Source organism: Euprymna scolopes, chromosome 27 (assembly GCF_053919585.1).
Source record: "Euprymna scolopes isolate OS-2025 chromosome 27, ASM5391958v1, whole genome shotgun sequence".
NCBI lineage: Eukaryota > Metazoa > Mollusca > Cephalopoda > Sepiida > Sepiolidae > Euprymna > Euprymna scolopes.
Genome location: NC_136508.1, coordinates 113,137,432 through 113,158,125, shown reverse-complemented (window position 1 = coordinate 113,158,125; position 20,694 = coordinate 113,137,432). Strand labels below are relative to the sequence as shown.

At 33.6% G+C, this 20,694-nt stretch overlaps 1 non-coding gene across 1 annotated transcript; it reads right to left on the bottom strand.

Annotated features, from left to right (window-relative positions):
• Positions 1–11,648: 11,648 nt before the first annotated feature.
• Positions 11,649–11,811, bottom strand: LOC145249112 (U1 spliceosomal RNA). Its single transcript, XR_013863490.1, has one exon. It is a non-coding gene; the product is annotated as a U1 spliceosomal RNA (small nuclear RNA).
• Between the last annotated feature and the right edge of the window lie 8,883 nt (positions 11,812–20,694).

Sequence of the window (20,694 nt, the reverse complement as noted above, 5' to 3'; positions counted from 1 at the left end):
GGGACTAGTTTTCCGGGCACCATTCAAAATAGATAAAGAACACGATGATTTATATTGAAACTCATCCAATATTCATAATAAAAACAGAATTGAAGGGGGGGGGGTTTGTTTAATACGTTAAAAGCAATTGGACATTTCGTTGGATTATGGATTTTAAAGATTACAATACGTTCTTTATTTACTTATAAATTACATTTGAAAAGAAGAAAAGGAAGGAACACGATTTGTAATGAAACTGAAGTTTATTCAATATAAATAAAAATTACATATGTTTGAAACGAATTTAGGAAAACTCGTCCCGGGAAAACTCGTCTCGGGAAAACTCGTCTCGGGAAAACTCGTCTCCGGAAAACTCGTCTCGGGAAAACTCGTCCCCTTTCGCTAGGTAGGAAAACTGGTCCCGTATTGAATAAATATCGATTGAAAACACATTTTATGATCGTTCTTGAAGGAGATATTGCTTTTTAAAATAGACTATAGCCCCCCCATAATATTTTTAAAAAATATTTTTATTTGTTTAATGTTTTTTTTTTTTCTACCTAACTGGCTAAGTTCTTAGTGGTTTCACTTATTTTAAAGCGTTTATTATGTTCATACAAAGTTAATTAAAAAAATTTTTGGTTCTTATTTTAACGATGTTTTTTGGAGTCATAAAAACAATAATAAAAAAACAAAACAAAAAAATTAAAAATTGGGAGCGTTACTTTTTTGTTTTGGTTTTTTAATTATGATAGTTTTTTGTTGTTATATTTTCGTTTTCTCTCATACCAAATGCAATGCACTCATGCGTTATTTAAAATTATAATTCTATCAATTATCAACATTTATTGTCGTCCCGTCAAATTTTGCAAAAATTAACTAATAAATCAAAAGCGAAATATTTTTTTTGGCGCGAGAGATGCCATGTGCTAACAATCTCTCGTTAACTCATTTTTAATTTTTTAATTTTTACTTCAAAATTCTAAAATCAATCATTCAGAGAAAAAGTAATCACTAAATAAATTTATTAATCAATTTTATTGAAAACTCCGCTATCGTTTATCAAGAATCTTTTTAATTTCATTTTTTGTTGGTTGTTTTTCCGAGGGAGATATAACCCCCCCCTCTCTAAATTATATTTCAAAAAATATTAAAATTTTGGTTTGTATTACTGTACACATAGATTCGAAAAATAATAAACTAGACAAAATACTGTTAGAAATTCGCTCAATATATATTACCGTGACATAGGTTGACATATATTCGGTGTTTTTTAAATAGTATTTTGTCTAGTTTATTATTTATAACACCTATTCCCGAACTTACTGTGTTTAAGAGAGAGTCGGCCGCTATTTTGAATTGTCCAATACATCGGTAAACACTGTATGTTTTTCGAGCTGAATAAACATGTTACATTGAATAAAAACACGAAAAATATATCCAGTTTGGTAGGAAAGTAACTTATCTTGCCTTTGAAAACATTTATTTGTTATATATTTGTTTTTTGACAATTTTTTCGAATCTATGTGTACAGTAATACAAACCCAAATCGATTTTACCCTTTTATAACAACAGTAAATAAGTAAATTCTTTTTATATTAATATAAAAATATATGCGGTCTCGTTTATGAACATAATAAACGCTTTAAAATAAGTGAAACCACTAAGAACTTAGCCAGTTAGGTAGAAAACGGACACTTAGAAAATCGATTTTATTTAAAAAAAAAAAAAAAAAAAAAAAACATCAAACAAGTAAAAAAAATTTTTTTTAATATTATGGGGGGGGGCTATAGTCTATTTAAAAAAAACAATTTCTCCTTCAAGAACGATCATAAAATGTATCAATCGATATTTATTCAATAAGGGACCAGTTTTCCTACCTAGCGAAAGGGGACGAGTTTTCCCGAGACGAGTTTTCCGGAGACGAGTTTTCCCGAGACGAGTTTTCCCGAGACGAGTTTTCCCGGGACGAGTTTTCCGGGCACCAGAAAACAATAAAAAGTTGTAAAACATGAAATATGAATAAAGGCAATATACAAATATTAAAATTAAACGATTTTTTAATAAAAAAAAAACGAACAAATCTTTTTTTTTATGAACAACAATATTATTTTTTTAAAAATTCAAGCGAACAACAATCTTTTAAAAATCTGAACTGTAAAACGACCGATGAATTTGTTTAACTGAAAATCGAACAATAATTTAACAAAAATTAAATTTAAACAAATAATGTGGGTTTGTATTACTGTACACATAGATTCGAAAAAGTTGTCAAAAAACAAATATAGAACAAATAAATGTTATCAAAGGCAAGATAAGTTACTTTTCTACCAAACTGGATATATTTTTTATGTTTTTATTCAGTGTAACATGTTTATTCAGCTCGAAAAACATGCAGTGTTTACCGATGGATTGGAAAATTCAAAATGGCAGCCGACTCTCTCTCGGAGAGGTTACGTTTGGGAAAAGGTATTATAAATAATAAACTAGACAAAATACTGTTAGAAATTCGCTCAATATATGTTACCGTGACATAAGTTGACATGTATTCGGTTGTTTTCTAACAGTATTTTGTCTAGTTTATTATTTATAATAAACTTTTCCCAAACGTACCCTCTCGGCTGCCATTTTGAATTATCCAATACATCGGTAAACACTGCATGTTTTTCGAGCTGAATAAACATGTTACACTGAATAAAAACACAAAAAATATATCCAGTTTGGTAGAAAAGTAACTTATCTTGCCTTTGATAACATTTATTTGTTCTTTATTTGTTTTTTGACAAGTTTTTCGAATCTATGTGTACAGTAATACAAACCCAATAATGTTAGTATAAACAAAGTTACTAAGTGCAGGAATATCTAAAACTTAAAATGTTAAAAAATATGTTGTAGAATTTAATTAAAAGTTTGAATTTTTCTTTTTCTGATTTCTTTTTTTTTGTTACTAATATTGTCATTCTCTTTGCGACAAAAATTATTTATAAGGGAATTCGATGAACATATCAGCATTGTTTTCGAATTATTTAATCAAGAAATTCAAGTTTTACGATATTGCTTTTATTAAATTATGTGAAAGTACAGAATATTTACAACACACTCCCCTTTTTAAATAATAAGTTTCTTAGCAATAATTCATTATTTAAGCACATGACACAACATGCAAGATTTTATATCCATATTTTTAAATACGTCCTGAAAAAAAAATGTACTCATCAGAATAAAAAAACATTTGAAATACCACGCGTTTTCTTTTTTCTTAGCCTGAAACATATCACTCGCTTTGCTGTATGGAGATGGTGTGATTTTTTTTTCTTTTTTATCACAATAATCCGCAATGTAATTCCTTGTCTTTCGGAAATGAAAAAAAAAAAAAAAAACAGTAACTTTCGTCCCTCTTCCTAGTTTCTTGGTAATTTGGATCGTGCAGACATGTTCGTAATTTTAGAAAAGGGCGAGGTAACTCCTGTTTTTTTAATCCAGAACAATTATTTTAAGCATCTATATTCGACCACAGGTTAATTGATATTAAGTAACAAGGAATTGCCGAAATAAATTATCGTATTTTTAGCAAAATGCGCAGTTACTCTTCGATTTTTTTTTCTTTTTGTATCGATTCTTCAAAGCATTTCCTACTTAATGGTATATTAATAACATTTGGCCCACTAAAAGAAAAATAATAATTTAGTTTTCAAAGATTTAAAAGTTTTTCGTGAAATTACTGAACATATTGTCATACTAATCTGCAAGATAATAATTATTATAAACATATTTCCAACATTAAAATATATTTTCATTTTTTACATTAAAATATATTTTCATTTTTTACATTAAAATATATTTTCATTTTTTACATTAAAATATATTTTCATTTTTTACATTAAAAGAAAAAAAAATTAAAAAAGAATGGATGTTGTTACATACTATTATCTAACAACAATACGGTAAAAATAGGATTTAATTAAAAATCCTCACTAAAATATAGTACATTCCGTATTCTGCATATACCGAAGAAATAATATTTTTTTTACAGAAATTAATGGCGCCGACGTATGAAAATAAACAATTCATTCATGAATATATTATATGAAATACGGCATTTCTATGAGGTGTAAAAAAAAGAAGTATATTATGAATTTTTGTTAATCCTGAAAAATGCTAATTATGAAAACATTTAAAAATGATTTTACAGTTATAACGTTAAGAAAAACACTACAAAACAATTTGTTCAATTGTAATAATAACGTTATTATTTAGAATTCCAATAAGACAACGAAGGGGTTCATTTAACTAATACGAACTTAAACTAACAATAAATACTATAAATTTGATTTTAACCCGAAACTCCTAACAAAAAAAAAAAAAAAAAAAAAAAAACGCGGTTCGTAAAGTGCAATTTGAAAATCCTAACAAAAAATAGTATGGTCCGCATTCTGCATATACTGAAGAAAAAGAATTTTACAAAAATTAATGGCGACGTCGTATGAAAAAAAGATACAGGGACATATTGCATGGAATACGGCATTACTACTAGGCGTTAAGAAAAAAACAAAAGATGTATATTATGAAATGGTTATTAAAAACCACCGAATATATGTCAAGTTATGTCACGGTAACATATATTGAGCGAATTTCTAACAGTATTTTGTCTAGTTTATTATTTACTACACCTTTTTCCAAACTTACCGTGTTAAAGAGAGAATCGGCCGCCATTTTGAATTTTCCAATACATCGCTAAACACTGTATGGTTTTCGAGCTGAATAAACATGTTAAATTGAATAAAAACACGAAAATTATATCCAGTTTGGTAGAAAAGTAACGTATCTTGCCTTTGATAACATTTATTTGTTATATATTTGTTTTTTGACAACTTTTTCGAATCTATGTGTACAGTAATACAAACCCGAAAAAGGATATTGTAAAACCTGAATACAAACCCGAATTTTTAATCCGGAAAATGCTTTGAGAAAACATAGATTTAATAATAATTTTACCGTTAAAGAAAAACACTGTGAAACAATTTGTTTAAATTGGAAATTGAAATAATTTTATTAAAAATCAACCAGAAACAACACTTGTACTTTCTACTAACAATAAATACTGAAATAACCTGAAACTCCCATCTGAAAAATAACACGGTTCATAAACTGCAGAAGTTCTAACGAAATAGTTTGTGAAATTTTCTTTCTTCATCTGCAATATATGGAATTGGTTGGTAATTGGTACGCCCTCTGTAATTTTTTTTTTTTTCGTCTGCTTATTATTTTTTTTTTTCAACTGATTATTATCGAATGGTCATCAATGTACCAGATTATCCTAAATAATTTTTTAAAAATCAATAATTAACATTTAAAAGGGATGCTCCGATTTTGGGCAGTCTTGCCGTAGAGGCCGGTGAAGTCGAAAGTAAGTTCGACAACTCTAGAAGTGTCATATAATTATTTTACACCGACAAATCATCATATTACGAAAAAAATATTTAAATATTTTTAAAAATATTTTATTTATTTCAAGTTTTACGCTTTCTTTTATTACGCACGGCAAAGTTTCACAGTTTTAATATTGTTAAATTATTATTTATTAAAAGTGTAGGGCACTTTGTTTAATTTTCACAGTTGTTTTATTTTCGGAAGTCTTGCAGTTAAGTCCGGCAAATTCGAAAGTAAGTTCGACAACTTTAGAAGTATCACATCTATATTTACACCGTCAAATCCGATATTATGAATTATTAAAGTTGTAAAACATAAAATAAATATATTTGTGCTTCTACACTTTATTGCCGAAATTGGAGACGCCATTTTTTTCACGCATTTCCTATACAAATCTAGGGGAGACATCATTATATGGCCGAATGATTGCTCCCGGAAAAAAGAAAGAATACATTTACCAAAATTAACATTTATTACTTCCGGAAACGTTAAATTAAACTAAAATTATCATTTATTACTCCCAGAAACTTGGTAAACTGATATTACTGGAGAAAATGAATATTGACAATTCAAAAAAAATGTTTAAAATTATTTATTTGTTCGAAAAAAACAAACAAACAAACAAAAAACTATTTTATAAAAGTCCAATGTTGCTTTAAAAGTAATTAGAGCAAAAGAGAACATATATCTGTAATTGTTTAATTGGAAATGTTTCGATTTAATTAATGGGGACTGAAAAGTTTTTCATGGAACATTTTTTTGTTTTTATTTAAAACGGAAAATTGAAATGACATATTCATAATAGTTTAAACTGGGCGAGCGCCATTTGAAAACCAAAATATTTATTAGTTTTTTTTTGTTTATTTTTTCGTATGTATGTGTTTTTCCAAACAGATAAATTATTTCGGCAATAAAGTGTAGAAGCACCAAAATATTTAATTAATATTTAATAAAAAAATATTTTACAAATTATTAAATATATTTTTTTGTTATTTTCTTTGATTACGCACAGCAAAGTTTTACTTTTTTTTTTAAAATTAATATTTTTTTAAATTTAATTTTGAGGATAAAACTCTCAAATCAAGATATTACAAATTCTTAAAGTTTTATGACTATATTACGAATTATTAATGTTTTCAAATATTTTAAAAAATATTTCGATATTTTAAAATATTTTTTAAAAATATTTTATTTCAAGTTTTACGCTTTACATTTTTTTTTTATATATTTTACTTCTGTTAAGACAATATAACATTCATAAAAAAAATGTTTAATTTTTCTGTAAAATAAATAGTTATAAATATATAAAAATGCATATTTTGTTCGTTTACTTTATTTAATCAAGTGCTTACTTCCAATTTGTTCGATATAATTTTCTTAACAAAAAAGATTTGACGGTGTAAATACTGATGTCACCGTTCTAGAGTTGTCTTACTTTCTGGTATAAAAATTATCATTTATATTTCTAGTATAAAAATGTCATTTATATTTCTGGTATTATAAAAATGTATCATTTATATTTCTGGTATAATAAAAAAAAATTATCATTTATATTTCTAGTATAAAAATGTCATTTATATTTCTGGTATTATAAAAAATTATCATTTATATTTCTGGTATTATAAAAATTTATCACTTATATTTCTGGTATTATAAAAATTTATCACTTATATTTCTGGTATTATAAAAGTTTATCACTTATATTTCTGTTATAAAAATATTTTTTGTTTCAGAATTTGATTACAGTAAAAAAACTTTACTGGAATTTTCAAATTACAACATTTAACTATCTGTTTAATAGATGGGTAAAAAAAATCCCTATTTTTTAAAATATATATATTTTTTGTACTTTACCCTTACAATTGAATAAAAAAAACATATCATAAAACTTTAATTGAACTTGGAAATACGATTTAAAAAATAGTGCGGACCGGTAAGTGCACTAGATCCATTTGTTTATCTTAATTTTTTTTAAGCTTTCCTGGCGAAGCCTACCTAAAATAAATTTGTTTAATTCTTAATTTCTTATGTTATTTTTATTGGAAAAAAAAGAAGGTAAATATAAAGAATTACTCCACCCTCGAAAATTCCTTTAAAATTATCACTCGTATAGGTTTTTGGGGTCGCTGAAAACGAAAATAACACTGCGCCGATTCCATGTAAACTCATATCACAGTGCATGTATATCGGTTTTTTAGGGTAAAAATAGTGGAGCCGGGACGTTTAAGACACTTCACTTTTTATCTTTTTGAAAGTTTCTTGATGGTATGGTTGCACTGGAAAGCAGAGTCCTTGCGTAATAGGTCACGCAACACTGCTGTCTTGGAACTGAAGTCCTTCACAAAACGAGACAGGTATGTCATCATACCCAAGAATTGTTGTAGTTCCGTCTTGTTATGTGGTTCAGCCATTTTCTGTAGGTCACGTATCTTCGCCGGGTCTGGTTTTATGAGGGGCGTGCAATAAGTAATGCCGCTGATCCACTTCCATAGCAGTAGAGTAATGAAACATGACACAGTTATTAGTCTTTCTCTACCACCACGAGTTATGCATTTCTCTCATCGTTTGATGCAGCTCTGGAGACCGTTTTTGTAGAACACCCCAGGTTGGTCCTCCAACCACGACGTGACTTCAAAAATCAAGGTTGCATCATCTGGGGAAACGCTTTCCTTTCAAAAACAACTTAATGGCTGGGAAGAGTGAAAGTCAGAGGGTGCAAGGTCAGGAGAGTAGGGAGGATGAGGGAGGATTTCATAACCACACGCACAGGCCTTTGATCTGGCGACATGCGAGTTGTGGACCGGGGTGTTGTCCTACAGGAGGAGGGTACCTTTGCTGATCTTGTCCCGCCTCTTGATTTTGATAGCTTGCCTTAATTTCCCCAAAAGTGAAGCATAATAGGCTCCTGTAATTGTGGTACCCTTTACCAGGAAATCTGTCATCTCTACTCCGTCCTGGTTCCAGAAGACTATGAGCATGACTTTGTCAGCGGAGGGCTGCACCCTTGCCTTCTTTGGAGGTGGTGAGTCCAAGTGCTTGCACAGCATTTACTGGGCTTTGGTCTCTGGATCATAGTGATGGACCCAGGTTTCATCCTGTGTAATCGCTCTTTTGAAAAACTTTGACTCATCTTCTTGGCACATCTCCAAATGCATCCTCGAGCACTCGAAACATTCTCGCTTCTGGAATGGTGTGAGCAACCTGGGAATCCATCTGGCAGACACCTTATGCATATGCAAATGGTCATGAATGATAGTTTCCACATACCCTAAACTAATCTTGACATCTTGGGCTATTTGGCGAATATTAATGCGCCGATATTCCAAAATGGCAGCCTCAACTTGATGGACAGATGCCTCATCAATGGCAGAAGGGGCGACCAGGTCTGGGAGCTGTTTCCACAGACTTCCGGCCATGTTTGAATTCACGGTGCCAGCGTTACCATACGTTTCTTTAATTTCATCAAAAGTCTCCTGTGATGTGCGTCCTTTCAAATACAAAAACCGGATTACTGCTCGACATTCAACAGGCTCCACTTCACACATGACTCAGTTCAAACACCTGTAAAACAGAAACCACAATTAGTTCAGAGCTGTAATTTGCCACATAACCCGTAGGGATATACATCATTGCACATGCAAATTTTCACCTAGATCCGACAAATGGAAGTGGGGCAGGGGAATTACTTATTGCACGCCCCTCATAGTCCGGTGTGTGTGTCTACAGGTTTCCAAAAAAGGATATTTCACGGCATTTGATCTTGCACTTCTCCGAGTTCAAGATAAGGCCTTCTTCAGTAGCGGCCTCCATGAAACGTCTTAGGTTTTCGTCATGTGCCTGCTCTGTCGTTCGATATCTGGTGATATCGTCAGCTATACCACAAGCACTAGTGCATTTATCGAGTATTCTGTCCATCTCGAGTTGGTAGATGTCCTGACTGACACACAAACCGAATGGCAGTCGTTCAAAACAATACCTTCCAAATGGTGTTTGGAAAGTTGTTAGTGGCTGACTTTCAGGGTTGAGCTTTATAGACCAGTACCCAGACTTAGCGTCCAACTTTGAGAAGAATTTTGCTCCTGAAAATCGGTGGTTGAGCTCCTCGACAGTTGGAATTTGGTGGTATGGCCGTATGATAGCTTTGTTTAGCGCTCGTAAGTGAGAGAGCTTACCCAGTTTTTGGATTTGTTGATGCGGCGAAAGACTCAACAAGATGGAATCGCGTCGAGTCCCGATTTGATTTTTCCACGCATGGCTATAGGTGTCCTTCTCGGTGAGTTTATGTGGCATGGTACATTAGGGTTGACAACAAGCTTGTGAGTGTTCTGAAATTCACGAATACCGTCAAATCTCTCAGGGTATAGATGCATTAGGTCAGCTACACTATTGATGGGTTGGTGCTGGGCTGAGATGGCACAGTTCATTGTCACTACCCTAAGAGCCACTGATGTTGGCATGCCCAATATGGCTGCTCCTGGTACATCAACCACATAGAATTGGGCATCCAGCCATGGGGAGTTTTTATACTTGCACCTAAAAGTTGTGGTGCCATAACAGTTTATCCTGGTGTTGTTGTAGGCTGTTAACATACATTGTGTTGAGGTGAGTGATCCGGGCATTGGGTTTCCAGTTTCATCTATACTGCTAGGGTACATGTTGTGGAATATGCGGATAGGCAATGTATTTGCTTGTGCCTCTGAATCTACTTTCAGATTGAAGGTACGAGTGCCTGGGTGGTCCCTTAGCTTGATCCTTAGATCAACAAATGCCTAATTTCGAGGATCTTTCATGTTTGTTGACTTTCCGCTGTTAGTTGTGATGGAGCTAAAGGTGAGGTTCTCTATTACCGTGCCTATATCATTCATGGCTTAGTCATCGTGTTTGGTGACACTGTTTATTTTCTTGCCAAACTCTCTTTGTTGGTTATGACTGTTATGCCAGGGCATTCCTTGTTGTCTCTCGGTGTTGTGCTTCCCTGAGAAACAAACTGTAGCCCAGTGACCTGTTTTGCCACATGTGTGGCATATATCATTTTTGGTAGGGCAGTGTTCTTTGCCAAAACGGTAACTGCGTCCACAATTTTTGCAGGTTTGTCCGCGTTTTTGGTCAATCCCTTGTCACTGGTGTATAACACGGCTTACTGCGGCTATATGTGGTGATTCCTATAACTGGTGGAGCTGGTTGACATACACTGCTGAAGCCTCGTGTGAACGGGCTAATCTAACAGGTTCCTCGATTCTGTAACCCTTCGGTGTGTTTAACAGTTCCTTTTGCAGTTCGGGTATTGGTGTGCTGGCAATTAGTAACTCGACGAGGCGTTCGTTTAATTCGTCGGCACTGAAATCACATTTCCTTGCCAATAGTCGACATCTGCTGGTGAAGATGTCTGTTGTTTCATTTGGTCTCTGCTGCTGGTATGTTCCAAGTTCCAGTCTACAAACGCGGTGATTTGTTGCCGGTTCTAGCTGCTCCCAAAATGCAGCAAATATATGATTTGTGGATCCTTGCGCTCATCATCCGACATCGACCAACTATTATACCGGCGTAAACCGTCTTTGCCGGTCGCGAGAAGTATTAGGGGGGCTTTATCCTCGTGTTTCGTCGCTTTGACGGTGAAGTAAAGTTCGATTCGTTGTCAAAATAGTTGGAATGATTCGGCAAAACATGTTGAGCCCCAATCAAAACCAGGGACTTGTAATGAAAGTGTGGCCATTACGATAAGAAAGTTTGAAGAAAAAAGGAACAGACAATTTGTGTGGCGTGGGAGGTTAAAAAAATATTCATTCAGCGTGTGAATTAAAAGAAAGGTAAAACAGCGAATAAAAAAAAACAAAAAAAACGATTTGTTTAATCTCTCACACGCTGAATGAATATTTTTTTAACCTCCCACGCCACACAAATTGTCTGTTCCTTTTTTCTTCAAACTGTAGCCCAGTGACCCCAATGTCTGTGACGTCATAAGATTGTGTGTTGTATGATAATACCGCTTTCCACCATGTCATGCTGTGTTGTGCATGGATGTGTAAGAATAAGATTGGAACACGCTTTCATCACAATTTACATGCAAATTAGATACAACCAGGACGTTAGAATTGAAGTGGATAATAAACTGGTCGAAAGAAATGGCCTGTTTTTTTGGTATTACAGAGATTAAGGGTGATTAAGCGGAGGGAGTATAGACCTACGAGTGAGAGGTACTTGGAAGAAATAGGAAAGGATTTCTGATTTTGATTGTATTGTCGGGGTAAGCGCGTACACAGACCCCACACTTAGAAATAGCATGTCCGAGTCGTCCACATTGGGGATGATCGCAAAGGTCAACCCAACCGTAGTGCAATGGATGGGCCTCGCTCTGGGGGAACGACCTTAATGATCACCGTTACCCCTATGTAAGGTAAGGCTATTTATTTGCTCCCCCGCCGAGAAAATTAGGCACAAGGCAGATTTTTAATGTGAGGAGTGAAGGAGAAATGAGGACCAACTCTCCAGGGAGTAGGAGAGCTGGATAGTGACAATTGGTATGAAGGGTTGCACCTACGTTGACCAAGGTCTTTGTATTTATTTGCTTCCCCACGTAGCAAATTAGGCACAAGGCCGTTTTTTAATATGGAAATGGAGGGAAGGGGGAGGGAAGGGGGGCACCAGCTCCCGAGAGGTGGGAAATGGGAGCTGGATTAGAAACTGTTGGTATGAAGGGTTGCCCATTCAGTGACCAAGTTTAGATATGTGGGGTTGGCCCCACATATGGTCTTTTCTGATCTTTGCTTGACATCCGCTGCCCAGGCCACAAAGGACTGGAGGCAGGTAGGTATTTATTTGCTCGCCCACCGAGCAAATTAGGGACAAGGCCGATTTTTAAAGTGAGGAGTGAAGGGAAATGAGGACCAACTCCCCGGGGAGTAGGGGAGCTGGGTAGTGACAATTGGTATGAAGGGTTGCCCCTACATTGACTAAGGTCTTGCTGGTCTTTGCTTGACACTTGTTGCCCAGGCCCCGAAGGACAGGATGCAGGTAAGTATAATTTTTTGATGTGATGCACCACTGTTTTTATATCACACTTCTATACTTACCACCACCAAACACTAATAAAAAAAACTAAAACACCTCCATATAATTCTAACAGATATCAGTATATTAAAACTTTCATTCATTAATCCATAACAAATAATTTACTATCATTAAAACATACCAACTTTTTAACAAAATACCTCAATTCTTAACGGAACTTACATTTTACTGTAATATTCAATGTCAAGGTCGTTTACATGTGAACAACATAAATTCATAATCTTTTCAATGAGAACAAATACAAACGAATGAAAACTTTTAGAATTCAAACCAAATCACTAAACCAAAAACATATTTATGTAATTAAAACAGTTTTGTATTTCATTAATTGACACTTGTACAGTTTAATCAAGACATAAAAAATTAAAATATTGAAAAAAAAAAACGAGTTATATTGTACGTATCCGTTATGGAATGAAGTTCTCCGAAAAAAAGTAACTTAATTTGATCAAGTACTTTTTTTACAGAAGAAATCAAATTTTATTGTAATCGATCTATCATCGCCATTTGGCTATTTAGGGACACGAGGAGGGGTGGCTTATACAAAGGACAAAATGAAAAAAAGATTAAAAAAGGAAAAAAGAAATTCTGTAAAATAAGGGAAAAATATTTATCTAGGTATTTTTTTCTGCTCATGTTTCAAAACAAAATAATCTCGTCAAAATTTGAAAAACTTTAAACGGTGATTGGAGTTATCTTCTCCTGGCGTTCCCTTCTCCTAATCGAAAAAAAAAAGATAGCCGTTACCCGATCGATCTCATTAAAATTTGATTTTCCTTGGTAAAAAAATAAAAATAAAATAAAAATAAAAAATAACTGCTGGATCAAATCAAGTGATTTCTTTTTTCATGAAAACTTTAATCCATAACGAATACATACAATATATTTTTTTCAATATTTTTATTTTTTGATTTCTTGATTAAACTGTACAAGCACCCATTAATCATATCAAAGCACGGATGAAACAAAAATAAATTAAAAATTACGATCTGAAGAGTTATTTTCCCGTATAGGAGCAGTAATTTAAAAAATGCCAACAGACACTATATATTTTTTTTCATATGTTAATCTCATGGAATAATTTGCGTCGTCGTCGTCGTCGTCGTCGTCGTCGTCGTCGTCGTCGTCGTCGAGGTAATCGATAATATAGCATAGTTCCTGGCTTTACTACAACAATTATTTTAGGCAAACAACGCTGATAATTAATGTAAATGATATAAAATATACTTTTAAAAGTTATATTTCTGACAACAGAAGGAAAACAGGTTTATTTTATCAATTTTAATGAAATTGCGAAAAACAAAACACTAATTATTTATTCTGTTAATTTGCTAGCGATCTGCCAAAAACAAATTACAAATAACCAAATTTTTATGTGTAATTATTTTATACACTAGAATCATGTATACATGTTACATAGGGTTATCATTGAGAGGCACCATTTACGTTTGGTGTATAACATAAAAGGATTCCGTGTGCGTATGATTGTCTCTAATATAAAGGGTTGTGTGTTTGATTATCATAAAGGGAATCGTGTGTGTGACATGTATTTTCAGAACCTACCTCTGCATCTTCGATGTTGGACCATCTGGAAATTTCTCATCCTGGAGGGAGACTTGATACCTGTTTTTGGATGAAGATTCAATCACTCCAAGACAAGGAATTAGTTTTATAGTTTTTTTATTTCACTTTCCCCAGAGGTCCTGCAGAAGGTGGAAGTGAAATCGGCCTGTGTGGGTTCTTCTTCTACACACGTCAGCGTTCGTCCCCCCCCCCCCGTGGAGAGGAGGAGACAACGGGAAGCCGTCCATTGTCTTCTGTGTCCAAATCAAATCTCACAGATCTAGCCAACCTGACCACGTCACTCATACGTAATCTGGTCAGCTGACCCTCGGTTCTGGTAAACGTGTCTACACTCCACGTTTGCTCCTCTCTCTCTCTCTCTCTCTCTCTCTCAATGCATTGTGTAACATACAGATTTTTGTACAAATAAATTGTATTCACTTTTATTTTTGAGAAAAATATATTTTTCTCAGTACGCCACACACAGTTTTATATATATATATATATATATATATATATATATATATATATATATATATATATTCCCCTTCCCTCCCCCACAACCTTCGCATCTGATAGTTGTTAAGTCTTTTAATATTGATTAATTTCCTTTAATTATTTTAATTACTTTAAATTTCTCCATTCACTATTATTCTCTCATAATTAAAATATTAATAAGTTAAAAAAAAATTAATAATTCTTTTAAAGTTATTTTTTTTTATTCATTAAATTTACCTTATTTATCTTTATCCTTATTTTATTTAATTTAATTAATTTAAATAATTTAAAAATTTTTTAAATCATATTAATATATTCATGCCTTTCTCATTATTTATTACCGTTAATTGTCCTACTTTTATTTATTGATATGGTTTTAACAGGACATTTATATTTTTAGAGAGTTTTCCATAGCACCCCCTTCCCCGCTATGCACACACACACACACACACACACACACACACACACACACACACACACACACACACACACACACACTTTCTTCCTTTCTTTCTTCCATAATCATAATCTATTAGCGTCGGTTTTAAAACGATATTTTTTTAAATATGAAATTCTGAGTCTTAAACGCTCGTCCAGCGTTTTTTCTATGTTCGTTCATTTTGCATTAGTTCCAGTTTTTTCTTTGTCGCCGAAGAGATTATACCGATTTTCCACAGTATATTATTACCGTTTTCGGTGTATCGAAACCAATGGTACGACCTTGAAATATGTTTATATAGTGTCATAATAAATATTGTATCTTCAGCTATCACATCTACGATCGAGCACTTTATTGGATTTTTTCATCACCCCTGGCTGGACACAAGGGTGCATGCAAATTACAAGGCGATCTGAATGTTGTTCATCGATTTGTGTTCTGTTATATTTTTTCTCATATTGTGAGTGGCGACATTTTACAACATTGCGTTACTTCTCTATGAAAGGATACCTCTTTTACAACATTGCACGAATTCTTTATCAAAGGTCGAGGTAATACATGGGATGGCGCAAAACATGACAATGAAAGCCAGAATGGTGACAACGCGACACATTGCTGAAATGCTTGAACAAACTAGAAACAGCCTCTACACTTCCATCGTTAGTTGTTGATTGCATGTAAAACATCAGGTTTAAGCCTGGAATTATAAGTTAAGGTCATCGTAAAGTTAACGGAATCAAATCTGATAAAAATAATTCGCAATTTTCATAATGTAATCATGTGATTATTGTTTTGTTTTTTATTGGTTCAAATCTATTTTTTATTTGCTTAACTTCGCTATTTGTTCAATTCCTTCATTTTTTAATTGTTTATGTGAAATATTCAGTTTTGCATTTTTTTAATATTTGGATTATTTGGATTACTGTTCTCATCTTGGATGTAAACAGTAGTTCGACTAATCCAACTAATAATGAAATGTTCAATCTTTTACACGAGGAACAAAATAATGATTACACCGTTTTACGATGAACATAAGTTCTTTGTTCTGGAGCAGTTGATTTTTTTCTTCTTATAATAATTTCACGTTTAAATCGTATTTTTTGTCTTTTAATTTTGATTCTTTTATATTTGCATATATTTAATTGCTTAATGAATTGGACACACAAAACAAAATTTGTATCAATTTACTAAAGATTATATTAAGAAATCCTAACAAACAAACAAATTTTCTGCGTTGAACACAAAAGAAAAACGATTTTTTTTTCGTATTAAATTCCTGGAATGGAAGGTAAGTTTATTTTTTTCACTTTGCAACAATATTATTCAACAACTTTAAAATAATCTTAAATAATCTTAAAAATAAGTTTATTTTATTGCAATCTGTTGTGAAGGAACATAACTGGCTATACACCGGTTACAAACTGTATATATATATTGGACTGTTTGGCAGACAGCGGCAGACAGCGGCAGACAAGCAGTCGCAGTAAGTCTTACGTGTTGATTATCAGACTTTCTTCCCCATACTTGTTACTATGTACTTCTATTTACCTTAGGCGAGCAGCCTTACGTTTCTGTATTATAAATAAACCCCATTACACATACCACTCGGTGTAACTCACGTTTGTCTTTATTTCCTAAGTATTTAGGAATATAACAATGGCGACGAAAGGATGTTCTTTCTCTTAACAGAGATAAATTACCGTACCAAGAACTGTGTACAATGCAAGGATTTTTTGTTTTACGAAAAAAACAAACTACACAAGGATTTTTGACCACGTGCGTCAATGAATTTAAAAAATTTTCCTACCTAAAGTAGCGAAAAGTACGGATTTTTCTTCGTAAAGAACTCACAAGAAATTATAGAAACATGTTCAAGGTAAAGTTGAATTTATATTTATTTTGACAAGTAAAAAAAAAAAAAAAAAAAAAAAAAAATGGTCGCAAGTTGAATTCGAAACTACACTAAAGGATTACGAGTTTCGAAAGAAAAAATATAAATACAACGACTATTGTACCATTTTATGCCACGTGGGAACGGCAGCCATATATATTTTTTTTTTGGAAAATTAATTGTTTGTTATTGCCTTTATATAAATAATTGGAACTATTTGTCGTGGGAAGTAAGAAATATTTTGTGTATGAACTTACGTTGTTGAAAAAAAAAAAAAAAAAAAAAAAAAAAGAATTATTTTACAAAGCCTGTTGAATTACTATGGATGAACTTTGTTGAAACGTGTTGTGTCTGCATATTGCTACTAATTTACGATATACGTAAATTTACGATTTTTCTTTGGAATTATTGTGTAGAATTCGAAAAGACATTTTTGTACTAGAAGCTAACATGGAACAATTAGCAGAGTTAACTAAGGCTCTAGCCCTTAGCATCCAGGAACAGACAAAAATGACTCAACAATTTTTAGCGCAACAACAACAACAACAACAACAAATTCAACAACAACAGCTACAGCAACAGCTGCAACAACAACAAGAAAGAACACAAAAAACTTTAGAGGCACAACAAGAACAAACAAACATACTACAACGACAAATGTCGACACAGCAAAAGAATTTAGAAAAGCTAATTCTAACGTCGACCGGGAAGAAGACTAATTTTTCTGCCGAGGGTATTTCAAATTCACTAACGGAATTTCGTTACTCCCCGGATACTGGTGTTACTTTCCCTGCATACTACAGAAGATACGAAACAATTTTTACGAAAAGATGTTTAGACTGGACCGATGAGGAAAAAGTTACCCTGCTACTACAAAAACTGGGTACTGATGAAAACACCAAGTATGCAAATCTAATTCTACCAAAAAAACCGGAGGAGGTTTCGTTCGAGGAAACAATTAGTACCTTGTCGAAAATATTTGATAAAAGGGATAGCCTATTTCACTCTAGATACAAATGTTTGAACATTCAGAAGGCAGAAGCTGAAGACTATCTAGAATATGCTTGCACTGTGAACTGTTTATGCGAATCATTTAAATTGAATGAAATTTCCGCAGACCAATTTAAATGTTTAATCTTTGTACAAGGTCTCACAGCACCAAGGGACAAAGATATACGTTCACGGATCCTAACAATTATGGAGGCGGATCCTAACATAACATTGCAAAAAGTCACTGAAGAGTGTCAACGTCTGATTAACATAAAGAAAGACAACACTCGCATTGAAGAGAAAAATATTTTTAAGGTGCAGCAAGTAAAAAGGCAAGGGACCACAAGAAAGTCCAGGTTCCAAGAACACAGGATCCTTAAAGGATACAAAGACCCAAAGCTAAAGTGTAAATGTTGTGGTAGTTTAAGACACAACAATAAGACCTGCTGGTTTAGGAACAAAATATGTTATGAATGTGGTCTCAGAGGTCACAAGGGAACATACTGTGCCCAGAAGAAAAGACAAGGGATCGATAATGTAAATACGCTTCGCATGAATAAAGAAAAAAGCTGCGAAAGACGGAAATATGTTGATGTTCGGATAAATGGACATCTGGTTACATTGCTTCTGGATAGCGGTGCAGATATTAGTATTATAAATGAAGATATATGGAAAAGGATAGGTCGACCTGAATTAACGAAAACCAGAAAGACGGCGAGAAGTGTGTGCGGCAAAAGATTAGAGTTCAAGGGAGAATTAAAATGCAAAGTGACATTCGCTAACCAGACTCATAAATCCAAAGTGTACGTCGTACCAGGAAAGAATACATGCCTGTTTGGGGTAGATTGGATTGTCCTGTTTAATTTATGGGAGAAACCCATAAATTCGTTTTGTAACGTTTTAACTGCAGAAAAAGCAAACCAAAGGGAAGACTTCCTGAAGGATTTGAAAACTGAATTTCCCAATGTTTTTGCCGAAGGACTAGGACTCTGTATTAAGACAGAGGCAAAATTTGAATTAAAGAAAAATGCCACTCCAGTATTCAAACCTAAAAGGAATGTGCCTTTTTCAGCGATGGACGCAATCGAAAAAGAGTTGGATAGACTTCAACAACTGGAAGTCATTGAAAAAGTTAACCACACAGATTGGGCAAGTCCAACCGTGTATGTAAAGAAAAAAAATAACAGAATAAGGGTCTGTGGAGATTTTTCAACGGGTTTAAATGACTGTCTATTGGACCATAATTATCCCCTTCCGTCCGCAGAAGATCTGTTCTCTAAGCTTAACGGAGGAAAAATTTTTTCTAAGATAGACCTCTCAGATGCTTACTTGCAAATTAAGATCAGCGATGAATGCTCCAAATACTTAGGCATAAATACTCATAAGGGCATTTTTAAGCTAAAGAGGCTTCCTTTTGGATTAAAGGTTGCTCCTGCTATTTTCCAGCAAATTATGGACACGATGCTGGCAGGGTTGGAATTTTCAATGGCCTACCTTGACGATATCCTAATTAAAAGTGAAAATTTGCAAGATCATAAGAAGCATGTAAAAGAAGTATTCAAAAGAATACAGGAATTTGGTTTTAAATTGAGCCCAGAAAAATGCGATTTTTTTATGAAAAAAATTAAATATCTAGGTCAAATAATCGACAAAGAGGGTCGAAGACCGGATCCACAAAGGACTGAAGCAATTGAAAAGATGCCTGCTCCAGATTCAGTGACAAAATTAAAATCGTTTTTGGGATTAGTTCAATACTATGCAATTTACATCCCTAACATACATAATTTAAGAGCTCCTCTTAACGAGTTACTGAAAAAGGGTGTTAAATGGAACTGGAATAAGGAATGTGAATCTGCTTTCCAAAATATCAAAAGATGTCTACTGTCAGACTTAGCATTGGCACATTTCAATCCAGAAAAGGAACTAATACTAGCAACGGACGCCAGTGATTACGGTGTTGGCGCTGTATTACTTCACAAGTATGAGGATGGTAGGATAAAAGCTATCGCCCATGCTTCAAGAACGTTGGTTGCAGCGGAGAAAAATTACAGCCAAATTGAAAAAGAGGCGCTGTCGATAATATTTGGAATTACAAAGTACAATCGATTTCTCCATGGACGATCTTTTATTTTGCAAACCGACCATAAACCCCTACTTACCATATTTGGATCAAAGAAAGGCATTCCCACACATACTGCGAATCGATTACAGCGATGGGCTGTAACCCTCTTAAACTATCAGTTTAAGATGGAACATGTATCCTCAAAAAAGTTAGGACACGCAGATGCATTATCACGGTTGATCCCTAAAAGAAGCGAAAGTTTCGAAGAAACGGTAATTGCTGCGCTTAAAGACGAAAGTGAATGTACAAGTTCAATGTGTAATATGATACGTGAACTTCCGGTAACTTTCGAAAAAATAAAAAAAGAGGCAGTAAATGACATTTTCATTAAGAAAATGAAAAATCAATTGGGATGGATAAAAAAAAATAAAAAGGTAGATCAAACAACGCCTTTTTCCATCTGTGAAGATGTGCTCATGTATGGTGAGAGGATCGTAATTCCACTAACGTTACAGAGGAAAATTCTGAAGGAATTTCATACAGGTCATCCGGGCATTTCGAGAATGAAATCCCTTATGAGAGGATATGTGTACTGGCCTGGTATGGACAAGGAAGTTGAAAAATGTGTCAAGACATGCAGAGGATGTCAATTAGCAGCTCGAGATCCTCCAGTAAAAACGACGCCATGGCCAAAGACGGACCTACCCTGGTCACGTCTGCATATTGATTATGCGGGACCTATAAATGGTTATTTTTACTTGATTATTGTAGATT